Source organism: Oncorhynchus clarkii, chromosome 27 (genome assembly GCF_045791955.1).
Source record: "Oncorhynchus clarkii lewisi isolate Uvic-CL-2024 chromosome 27, UVic_Ocla_1.0, whole genome shotgun sequence".
Classification (NCBI taxonomy): Eukaryota; Metazoa; Chordata; class Actinopteri; order Salmoniformes; family Salmonidae; genus Oncorhynchus; species Oncorhynchus clarkii.
In genome coordinates this window covers 43,893,386-43,898,385 of record NC_092173.1, presented here as the reverse complement: position 1 = coordinate 43,898,385, position 5,000 = coordinate 43,893,386, and the positions used below count along the sequence as shown (strand labels likewise).

The window sequence follows — 5,000 nt, the reverse complement described above, 5'->3', positions numbered from 1 at the left end:
CCTAAAACAAGACTTGAACCCCTTCCCTGTATTCCACCTCTTCCCCCTAAAACAAGACTTGAACCACTTCCCTGTAAGGATTCCAACTCTTCCCCTAAAACAAGACTTGAACCCCTTCCCCGTAACAATTCCACCTCTTCCCCTAAAACAAGACTTGAACCCCTTCCCTGTATTCCACCTCTTCCCCTAAAACAAGACTTGAACCCCTTCCCCGTAACGATTCCACCTCTTCCCCTAAAACAAGACTTGAACCCCTTCCCCGTAAGGATTCCACCTCTTCCCCTAAAACAAGACTTGAACCCCTTCCCTGTATTCCACCTCTTCCCCTAAAACAAGACTTGAACCCCTTCCCCGTAACGATTCCACCTCTTCCCCTAAAACAAGACTTGAACCCCTTCCCCGTAACAATTCCACCTCTTCCCCTAAAACAAGACTTGAACCCCTTCCCCGTAAGGATTCCACCTCTTCCCCTAAAACAAGACTTGAACCCCTTCCCTGTATTCCACCTCTTCCACTAAAACAAGACTTGAACCCCTTCCCTGTATTCCACCTCTTCACCCTAAAACAAGACTTGAACCCCTTCCCTGTAAGGATTCCACCTCTTCCCCCTAAAACAAGACTTGAACCCCTTCCCCGTAACAATTCCACCTCTTCCCCTAAAACAAGACTTGAACCCCTTCCCTGTATTCCACCTCTTCCCCTAAAACAAGACTTGAACCCCTTCCCGGTAAGGATTCCACCTCTTCCCCCTAAAACAAGACTTGAACCCCTTCCCTGTAAGGATTCCACCTCTTCCCCCTAAAACAAGACTTGAACCCCTTCCCTGTATTCCACCTCTTCCCCTAAAACAAGACTTGAACCCCTTCCCGGTAAGGATTCCACCTCTTCCCCCTAAAACAAGACTTGAACCCCTTCCCTGTAAGGATTCCACCTCTTCCCCCTAAAACAAGACTTGAACCCCTTCCCTGTATTCCACCTCTTCCCCCTAAAACAAGACTTGAACCCCTTCCCTGTATTCCACCTCTTCCCCCTAAAACAAGACTTGAACCACTTCCCTGTAAGGATTCCAACTCTTCCCCTAAAACAAGACTTGAACCCCTTCCCCGTAACAATTCCACCTCTTCCCCTAAAACAAGACTTGAACCCCTTCCCTGTATTCCACCTCTTCCCCTAAAACAAGACTTGAACCCCTTCCCCGTAACGATTCCACCTCTTCCCCTAAAACAAGACTTGAACCCCTTCCCCGTAAGGATTCCACCTCTTCCCCTAAAACAAGACTTGAACCCCTTCCCTGTATTCCACCTCTTCCCCTAAAACAAGACTTGAACCCCTTCCCCGTAACGATTCCACCTCTTCCCCTAAAACAAGACTTGAACCCCTTCCCCGTAACAATTCCACCTCTTCCCCTAAAACAAGACTTGAACCCCTTCCCCGTAAGGATTCCACCTCTTCCCCTAAAACAAGACTTGAACCCCTTCCCTGTATTCCACCTCTTCCACTAAAACAAGACTTGAACCCCTTCCCTGTATTCCACCTCTTCACCCTAAAACAAGACTTGAACCCCTTCCCTGTAAGGATTCCACCTCTTCCCCCTAAAACAAGACTTGAACCCCTTCCCCGTAACAATTCCACCTCTTCCCCTAAAACAAGACTTGAACCCCTTCCCTGTATTCCACCTCTTCCCCTAAAACAAGACTTGAACCCCTTCCCGGTAAGGATTCCACCTCTTCCCCCTAAAACAAGACTTGAACCCCTTCCCTGTAAGGATTCCACCTCTTCCCCCTAAAACAAGACTTGAACCCCTTCCCTGTATTCCACCTCTTCCCCCTAAAACAAGACTTGAACCCCTTCCCTGTATTCCACCTCTTCCCCCTAAAACAAGACTTGAACCACTTCCCTGTAAGGATTCCAACTCTTCCCCTAAAACAAGACTTGAACCCCTTCCCCGTAACAATTCCACCTCTTCCCCTAAAACAAGACTTGAACCCCTTCCCTGTATTCCACCTCTTCCCCTAAAACAAGACTTGAACCCCTTCCCCGTAACGATTCCACCTCTTCCCCTAAAACAAGACTTGAACCCCTTCCCCGTAAGGATTCCACCTCTTCCCCTAAAACAAGACTTGAACCCCTTCCCTGTATTCCACCTCTTCCCCTAAAACAAGACTTGAACCCCTTCCCCGTAACGATTCCACCTCTTCCCCTAAAACAAGACTTGAACCCCTTCCCCGTAACAATTCCACCTCTTCCCCTAAAACAAGACTTGAACCCCTTCCCTGTATTCCACCTCTTCCCCTAAAACAAGACTTGAACCCCTTCCCTGTATGTCACCTCTTCCCCCTAAAACAAGACTTGAACCCCTTCCCCGTAACAATTCCACCTCTTCCCCTAAAACAAGACTTGAACCCCTTCCCTGTATTCCACCTCTTCCCCTAAAACAAGACTTGAACCCCTTCCCTGTATTTCACCTCTTCCCCTAAAACAAGACTTGAACCCCTTCCCTGTAACAATTCCACCTCTTCCCCTAAAACAAGACTTGAACCCCTTCCCTGTATTCCACCTCTTCCCCTAAAACAAGACTTGAACCCCTTCCCTGTAACGATTCCACCTCTTCCCCTAAAACAAGACTTGAACCCCTTCCCTGTATTCCACCTCTTCCCCCTAAAACAAGACTTGAACCCCTTCCCTGTATTCCACCTCTTCCCCCTAAAACAAGACTTGAACCCCTTCCCCGTAAGGATTCCACCTCTTCCCCCTAAAACAAGACTTGAACCCCTTCCCCGTAACAATGCATGTGTGATGTAAACAAGCCTAATCCAAATATCTAACTAACAACAAAAACCACATCCTTATCATCATCATCACCACCATCATCATTAGACTGCTGTTATCTGCAGTCATCTATTTCACTGCTCTACATACAGTACATCAGCCATTACATGATCTCCCTCCCAAGTGGCACCCTATCCCCTAAGTAGTGCACTACTTTAGACCAGAACACCATGGGACCCTATCCCCTATGTAGTGCACTACTTTAGACCAGAACCCTATGGGACCCTATTCCCTATGTAGTGCACTACTTTAGACCAGAACCCTATGAGACCCTATCCTCTATGTAGTGCACTACTTTAGACCAGAACCCTAAGGGAGCCTATCCTCTATCTAGTGCACTACTTTAGACCAGAACCCTAAGGGAGCCTATCCCCTATGTAGTGCACTACTTTAGACCAGAACCCTATGGGACCCTATCTCCTATGTAGTGCACTACTTTAGACCAGAACACTATGGGACCCTATCCCCTATGTAGTGCACTACTTTAGACCAGAACCCTATGGGACCCTATACCCTATGTAGTGCACTACTATAGACCAGAACACTATGGGACCCTATACCCTATGTAGTGCCATAGGGCCCTGGTCTACAGTAGTGCACTATATAGGGAATATGGTGCCATAGGGCCCTGGTCTACAATAGTGCACTACATAGGGAGTATGGTGCTATAGGGCCCTGGTCTATAGTAGTGCACTACATAGGGGATATGGTGCTATAGGGCCCTGGTCTACAGTAGTGCACTATATAGGGAATATGGTGCCATAGGGCCCTGGTCTACAGTAGTGCACTACATAGGGAATATGGTGCTATAGGGCCCTGGTCTACAGTAGTGCACTATATAGGGAATATGGTGCTATAGGGCCCTGGTCTATAGTAGTGCACTACATAGGGAGTATGGTGCTATAGGGCCCTGGTCTATAGTAGTGCACTACATAGGGAATATGGTGCTATAGGGTCCTGGTCTATAGTAGTGCACTACATAGGGAATATGGTGCTATAGGGTCCTGGTCTATAGTAGTGCACTACATAGGGAATATTGGTGCAATTTGGGAGGCAGATAGAGTTCCACAGTTTGTGGAGCAGGCACCAGATCAGGAAAGCCATAGCTAATAAGGATGGTAGTTAAAAGCTTATGAGATGATGTCTGTCTCCAATGAACAAAGCTGTGGATGCATAGAGTCTAGAAACAGTCATTAGGGTGGTACTGAGGGGGGTTGTGAGCGAGAGGGAGAGGATGGTATGGTATAGAAACAGCCTGGACAATCTACATGTGATGACACGCACACACACACACACGCACGCACACACGCGCACACACGCACACACATGCGCACACACACACACACACACACACACACAACCAGTATGATCTTGTTAACAATGGATATCTCTGCTGTAAAGGGTTAAGTTCTGTATTATCTGCTGAATCATTCCCCTCCATGCCTCTCGCATCACCAGCCCACTCATATCACGCACGCACACACACACACACACACGCACACACACGCACACATGTGCACACACGCGCGCACACACACACACACGCACACACGCACACACGCACGCACACACACAACAGAGCCAGCCAAGTGGGAGGCAGTGCAGGAATGAGAGCGTTGTGAAAACAATGGAATAGAAACCGTGTCCAAGAACCTATCAAAATCTAAAGATCAGCACGTAATCAAATATCCAATAGTATTTAAATCAATGAAATAAACACTGTATCAAACATGTATATAGTCTGCATCCTACATGGTACCTTAGTCTTGCCCATAGGACTCTGGTCAAAAGCAGTGTACTAAACAAGGAATAGGGTGCCAGCTGGGACGATACCCATAAATACAGTAGTGTACTATATAGGGAATAGGGTCCCATTTGGAACACAACATTAGTCTAATACAGTTTAGCTGTCCCTGTGTAATGCCTAAACCTCTCAGAATGGTTCTACATTATGACAGGCAGGGAGAGGTGGTGAGAGGTACTGTTTAAGTGCTCTTGTAAAGTGGCCACTCCAGAACCACCAGAGAGAGAGCGAGAGAGGGAGAGAGAGACAGAGACAGACAGAGGGAGAGAAAGAGAGAGGTTTAGAGAGAGCGAAAGAGCGAAAGAGGGATAACAAGAGAGAGAAAGAGCGAGAGAAAGAACGAGAGAGCGAAAGAGCGAGAGAGCGA

At 47.5% G+C, this 5,000-nt stretch overlaps 1 protein-coding gene across 1 annotated transcript in view; it reads right to left on the bottom strand.

Annotated features, from left to right (window-relative positions):
* The window catches only part of LOC139385868 (cell adhesion molecule 2b), a 476,978-nt gene that overhangs the window by 152,992 nt on the left and 318,986 nt on the right, over positions 1–5,000 (bottom strand). The gene's annotated exons all lie outside the window — the stretch shown is intronic.